The following is a 7,794-nucleotide window of genomic DNA, read 5'->3' as shown; positions in this document are numbered from 1 at the left end:
ATCTTGAATATTCATTCGAGGACTTATGACTCCTTTATATTATTTATTGAATATTACTTGGATATTCATTTGAGGATGTATGACTCCTTTATTTTATTTAATGAATATTATTTATAATATTCATTCGAGGTATTATGACTCCGCTTATTATTTATTAATATTCTTTATTTTATTAAAAAATAATGTTCGATAATCAAACTTACTTTTGATATTCAAATAAAGATATTACTTTTGTATAAGTATATCTTTGATTATTTACTATTCATTTCAAGTAAGTTTTCCAACTTCTACCTCAAGTATTCTTTATGGGAATATTATTTAAATAATAATATTCAGATATCTCTTTATATTGAGACTGATTTACTTTATTAAATCAGCATTATTCCAAACACTCTTTAAAGTGTTTTCAAGTCTTTAAAATGATTTTCAAAAGTTAGAGCGGATCCCAAAACTCATTTTTATGTTTAAGATCTTCCTTTTAAAAAGGGGATTTAAATACTCGCTCAAAACCGGAGGGATCCGGCTCTGTGGTGTATTTTATATTCGCAACAAGGTTGTTGTCTTGATAAAAGAGTTTTTGATTACTTACCCAACACTGGGGAAGTAAAATTCTTGGAACAAGTTAATCCATTAACAGGCATCGCCTGGGAAATATCGGTGAGTTTTCCTTTCCAACTAGATACGACTTCTTGGTGGATTCGTATCAACAAGTTTCTACTTGGGGAAAGTGGGGACGAGCTTTACATTTCAGAGTCATGGATTTCATCTGAACTAGGAGTGGCGTAAGTGGTCGAGTAGCGCCGGCCCAGCCTTATTATATTGGCCCAAATGGCCTGGAAGTTCCGTTAAGGCAGTCCATTCCTTAGGAGTTAAGTGTTCAGTTGACAAGTAAATCCGACAGGTTCTCCTCTACATGTAAAAAATGGTGGGGTTGCACTACTACGACTGATCATCGTAAGTGGTCTTCCTGGCGCGGTAAACTCCCGTAATGAGTTCATCATCCAATTGGATATTTCTGCAACACTACCCAGAGCACTTCGATAGAAAGGCTACGGTTGGGTGATTGTTGAGTGTTGGCAGGGTCAAGTTTTCAAAATGATGTTTGCATCAAATGAAGTATCTCATAACTTCATTTTATTTTGATGATATTTTAAAGATTGAATCTATTCAAGTATTATCTTGTAGTCTCATCTATGTGATGAACTTTTGAACTAATTATAACTTGAACGGTGGTAGTTCAAGTAGTATTTGGAAAAGATATAAGTATATTGGAGTATCTTGTAACTTCATCTTTTAAACTTATATCTAGTTAATGGTTGTCTTATGAATGACAAAGACTTTCAGAAAAACGTTAAGACAAGGTTAGATATATGAGATCACCTTGCAACGATATTTTTTATACAGTTATAAACTGGAACTCTGTGTATATTATGCATGGAAGAGGACTTCCAAGATTTTGAAAAGTATATATGTATATATACTGAATATTTTGTGACTTCATCGCATTAAGATATCAAACTTGGTTCATTTCTTTTGACCAAGACTTTCATGAGTACTATGAGAAGGCTCATATATTGTTAATCATTATACATATTATTTTGGTGGGCTTGCTGCTCACCCTTGCTTTCTTCTTTCATCACACAACATCAGATAGACAAGATGAACAGGACCAAGCTCCCAATTCGCGAGCGGATAGGAAACGTTCCATAGCTTCCTATAGGCATTGATGTCGCTGTAGCTGAGGTAGGAACTACCAATAGGCTAGGCTTCAACTTTTGATGTACCAAACTTATGTATATTATGAATTGTAATAATGGCAAATAATAAGTAAATGTTCAGAAACCCTTTTGAGGTATAATGACTTATAATTGTGGAATAACATGACTTGTGATTATTTTTGGATATTCATCTCTGAGACTATAACTTATGGTGTGTGTGTTTATTGTGGGGTCACAGTACAGAGTACTTGATTATGTATTAAGATTGGGTGTTATTAAGGGAAATGGAACTCGTGACAACCCGGATCCCCGACCCCGGATTTGGGGGTGTTACAAGAAATCTCCATCATATTCAGACTCAGGCTACAAGACAGGGATGGTGGATAGAAAGAATGTCAAGTGTTTCAACTGTGGAGAAATTGGACACTTTGCCACTGAATGTAGAAGGAGTCAACAGGAAAGAGATAAAAGAAAGGCTTATCAAAGGAAAGATTCTGGAGGTTCAAAGAAGTATCCAGTGAAGTCTTACATAGCTGAGGGTAGAAGCTGGGATGATACTGATGATGAGGAAGAGCAGTTTGGAAATCTGGCACTCATGGCTGACACTCCACACTCTTCCAGACAGGGCATTAAGCAGAAGAAGGTCATTTGGATTCTGGACAGTGGATGTTCGAGGCATATGACTGGAGATAGAGCCCTGCTATCAAAGGTGGTCGAGAAAGCTGGCCCGACAGTTACCTTTGGAGATGAAAGCAAAGGTTATACAACGGGATATGGATGTTTGGAAATTGAAAATGTCATCATTGAAGATATTTCTCTGGTTGAAGGTCTGATGCATAATCTCCTCAGCATAAGCCAATTCTGTGATAAAGGCTATGAAGTTTTGTTCAAGAAGGAGAGGTGTTTGATCTCTAATCAGAAGAATGAGAAGCTTACTCTCAATGGAGTGAGAAAGGGTGATTTGTTTGTAGCTGACTGGAATTCTGTTGGAGATGGTCAAGTTTTGTGCTTCTATAGTAAAGCTTCTCCAAACGACAGTTGGTTATGGCATAAGAAGCTCTCCCACTTAAACTTCAAGACCATGAATTCTTTGGTTAGGAGGGAATTGGTGAGAGATCTTACAGAGATGGAATTTTGTCCTGAAGGAATTTGTGAAGCATGTGAGAAGGGAAATTCAAAGAGAGCATCACATAAGAAGAAGACAGTTTCTGACATTGCTGAGCCCTTACAACTTCTGCATATGGATTTGTTCGGACCAGTCAATGTAATGTCTATGTCGAGAAAGAAATATTGCTTAGTGATTGTTGATGACTATTCCAGATACACGTGGGTGTTATTCTTACATTCAAAGGATGAAGCAGCTGAAATGATCATTGATCACATCAACAAGATTGAGTTAGAAGCTGGCGTGCCTGTAAGATGCATAAGATCAGATAATGGCACAGAATTTAGAAATGCAAAGTTGAATGATTTCTGTGTGGAGAAAGGCATCTCGAGACAGTATTCAGCACCAAGGACTCCTCAACAGAATGGAGTGGTAGAAAGAAAGAATCGTATGTTGGTTGAGGCTGCAAGGACAATGCTGAATGAAGCCAATCTTCCTACGTATTTCTGGGCTGAAGCTGTTAGCACAGCATGTTATACTCAGAATCGAACCCTTATCAACAAGATGTTTGAAAAAACACCATATGAGTTAATGGCCAACAAGAAACCATCAGTGAGTTACTTTCATGTGTTTGGAGGAAAATGCTATGTGCTAAAGGACGATGAACATCTTGGTAAATTTGATGCTAAAGCTGAAGAAGGTATTTTCCTAGGCTATTCATTGGAGTCTAAGGCATACAGGGTGTTTGTGATTGATGACAGCAAAGTGTGGAAAGCCTTAATGTAACTTTTGATGACACCAAGCTCCCAAGTATTCAGAAGGAAGATAGTAATGATCACTTAAGTGTGGAAGATCTTTCTGATGATGAAGACGAACCTGAGTTTGTTCCAAATAGAGATAACAATGGAGATGATCATCACAATGATCATAATGGTGATTCAGATTCTGATGGAAATGGTGGAGATGGTTCATATATGAATGGCAATAGTGGTAACACAATTGTGCATAGTGAGATAGTTTCTGGAACTAGTCCTCAAGTGTCAGATTCTACAGATCAAGATGACAGCAACTCAGGAGGAGCAGAACAAGAAAGAGGATCTGCTAGTCGAACTCAACAGAATGTCAATCAAGCTGAATCATCAAGGGCAAATCTGCCTAGAGCTGTAAAGTGGAGTAGATCTCATCCTGAAGATCTCATTATTGGTGATGCTGGAGCAAGAGTTCAGACGATAAGAGCTACTGCTAATGAATGTCTATTTTCTGGGTTTCTTTCTCAAATGGAACCAAAGAAAGTAGATGAAGCTCTTGGAGATCCTGACTGGGTGATTGCTATGCAAGATGAGCTCAATCAATTTGAAAGACAGAAAGTGTGGAAGCTTGTATCCAGACCAAAAGATAAATCTGTTATTGGCACTAAGTGGGTATTCAGGAACAAGCTGGATGAAGATGGAATTGTAACAAGGAACAAGGTGAGACTGGTTGCTAAGGGTTATTCTCAAGAAGAAGGCATTGACAATGATGAGACCTTTGCACCAGTGGCTAGACTTGAAGCCATCAGAATGTTCTTAGCATTTGTTGCTCATTCAAACTTCAAGGTTTATCAGATGAATGTGAAAAATGCTTTTCTGAATGGTGATCTTGAAGAAGAGGTCTATGTGGAGCAACCTCCTGGTTTCACAGACCCTGAGTTTGAAGATTTTGTGTATCTTCTCTTCAAGGCTCTTTATGGTCTAAAGCAAGCGCCTAGAACATGGTATGACACTTTCTCTGAATTTCTACTTGAGAATGGTTTCACTAGAGGTGTCATAGATAAGACTCTATTTAATAAAACACATAAAAATGATACCATACTTGTGCAAGTTTATGTTGATGATATTATATTTGGGTCTACGAATGATGCACTTTGTACAAGGTTTGCTAAGCTTATGCAGAGTAGGTATGAGATGAGCATGATGGGTGAGTTGAATTTCTTTCTTGGACTTCAAGTAAGCCAGAAGCCAGATGGTATCTTCATTTGTCAAACGAAGTACATCAGGGATCTTCTGAAGAAATATCAGTTGGAAGATTCAACACCTGCCAAGACTCCTATGGCAACTGCCACAAAACTTGATCAAGATGAGTCTGGTAAAAAGGTGGACATCACTCACTATAGAGGCATGATTGGATCTCTTCTCTACTTGACTGCAAGTCGTCCAGATATAATGTTTACAACATACTTGTATACGAGGTTCCAAGACGATCCGAAAGAGTCACATCTGATAGCTGTCAAGAGGATCTTTAGGTATTTAAAGGGTACACCGAATCTGGGTATCTGGTATCCTAAAGACACGGGCTTTGATCTTATTGGCTATACAGATTCTGACTATGCTGGTTGTAAGATTGATCGGAAGAGTACTTCAGGAAGCTGTCAGTTTCTTGGAAGAAGATTGGTTTTTTGGTTTAGCAAGAAGCAGCATTCAGTTTCTACATCTACTGCTGAGGCTGAGTATATTGCTGCTAGAAGTTACTGTTCTCAAATTCTATGGATGAGAAGCCAACTCTGAGACTATGGACTTGAGTTAAGTCATATTCCTATCTACTGTGACAACACAAGTGCCATAGCAATCTCAAACAATCCTGTTCAGCACTCGAGGACCAAACATATTGATATAAGGTATCATTTCATAAGAGAGCACATAGTGATTGGTACTGTGGAACTAATTTTTGTTCCCACAGCTGATCAAATTGCAGACATTTTCACTAAGCCACTTGATGAAGCTACTTTTAGCAAGTTGGTTAGTGAACTTGGCATGTTAAACTTGTCCACTTAAAAATGGAAGTTAACATATTATGTAATTTGATTGGGATAAATTTTACAAATCCTATGATGATGCTTTGAGGCCTTGTAAAGTTTATTTACCTATATTCATTATCCATGGATTGAAGCAAATTGATTATCACATGTTTTGTATGCTTGTATGCTTGTATGCTTAGTGATAATTGGATTTGAGATTTTGATGCTAATTGATTACCATGATCTTATATGTTACATGTTATGTGGTAATTCAGTCAGTTTATCTGGAGCTTTGTATGTATTTGAGATAGGTTAGCACCCCTTCTCTGTATTGGACCTAACACTCTATCTCAGATAAATTTATTCCTAGCATGAATTGTGGTTAATTGTCTTAAATCATAATGTCTATTTGTCCTGTATGTATGCACGCTCTCGCTCTTGACAAAATACTTGACAAAATATAATTGTTATATGCTAGATAACCCTTTATATTGGTTTAGAACTAAAATGAGTAGAGTATTTCTTCCATCTTTATCGCATGTTTCATCCATGTGGCTCTGATACATTCTCTAGAAAGAATTATTCTACTTACTCAATTCTAAATCAATACATGATGCTATTTACCATTGCTACTAACTCTGTTGCTATTTAAGTCTTGCGCTGAATATCCAAGCACAGAAAGCAGCTAAGGTAAAGTTCAGGTATGACCAATCTTTCAGAATATACTTCAAGTTGAAACACCACACAATCATACACTGAATGATCTCTGGTAGTAGATCTTGTCCTGTGTTCTCTGTGGTTACTTCTAAGGTATCATTCCTTGATCCTTAAGCATTCTGAAACTTTGTGGATTATTCCTAAGGCCCAGTCCTAGTATTCTGAAACTTATAACTGCCCCCAGTGGCTTAGGAAGCTGACTATGAGCCTATCAAACCAATAGGTTCTGACCAAAGTCATAGAACCAAACACTCCTCAAACAGAATTTATCCAAAGCTTTTGCTCTGATACATGAAAACCACATGATCAGTTGCATTCTGAACCTTAATAACTGGAGTTGAGTTGAGTGAGGGAGATAGTGCCAAACAGCACCACATAAGGAAGGAAAGGTCAACCCTACAGCTCTGTCTCTCACAAAGTAGTGGAGTATTCAAATCCTAAGACAACTGTAAAGCCCATTTATATTCTCTCAAAAGAATGTAAAGCTGAAAAAGGCACTGAAACTGTTACTAGAAACATTCTCTCAACAGGTTATATTTCTATTGAAAATTCTCCTGTCAGCCAGGGCATCTGAATGAGAGTCACTACCTTACTTCAAATATTTCAATGCACGTGTGAGTTTCACACACAAGGAAGGTTTTGACGGAGCAAGTTTATCAAACCATCTCAAGGTCACTGATAGAACTTGAGATTTAATTTTGATTAAATCTGAGATCCATATGGATTCTAACTCTGATGAGATTCTGGTACTATGGTGTATCCTAAGACTATTATCTCTGATTCATGTCTAAGTGACATAAGAAGAAACCTTTGATCCCTAATGGCATATCATTGATCACTGGTTATCTTCCCAGAATTCAAATCTGGATATGATTTTAACTACGTCAAAATATCAACTTGTAAATGAGGACTCAGATATCAACTGACGAGTTTATAAGGTATGCTTCTTCATAGAAGTTGAGGGATATCAGAAATTCTGCCACTTTATAGAATCCTAATTTCCCCTCTCAGAAGGAATAATTCTGAATCTCTTGACTGTGAGTTTTCATCCTTGAAGATGGAAGGCAACTTTTCTATGAAAAGGATTTTCTTGCAGGTACATTCATTGTTGGACTTCTGGAGCTCTGAGTGGAGTGAAACACTTGTGAGGATGAGTTCAAACACTTGAGTGTAGAGTGGAGTGAAACACACTGTGAGGACACTAAACAGAAATCACACACTTGCACTGTGAGGAAATTTGTAGCACCTGTTCTTATTCTAGCTTGGTTTTGTTTGTAATATTCTCAAGAATACTGTGATGATCTAGGGTTGAGGACTTTTTCTGTATGAGGTTCTCTCCTGGTTCTGGTTATAGAATTCTGTTTCTTGGGAGATATAAGGAAGCTGGAAGGGAATTTTTGGTGATATAAGGGTAGTTCTTTTCTTGAGTTGAGAATCCTGGAACTTCTTTTCTTTCTGAATTGTACTCGGTGGGAGATTTA

The sequence above is a fragment of the Apium graveolens genome, chromosome 11 (genome assembly GCF_009905375.1).
Source record: "Apium graveolens cultivar Ventura chromosome 11, ASM990537v1, whole genome shotgun sequence".
Lineage (NCBI taxonomy): Eukaryota > Viridiplantae > Streptophyta > Magnoliopsida > Apiales > Apiaceae > Apium > Apium graveolens.
This window is presented reverse-complemented; position numbering follows the sequence as displayed.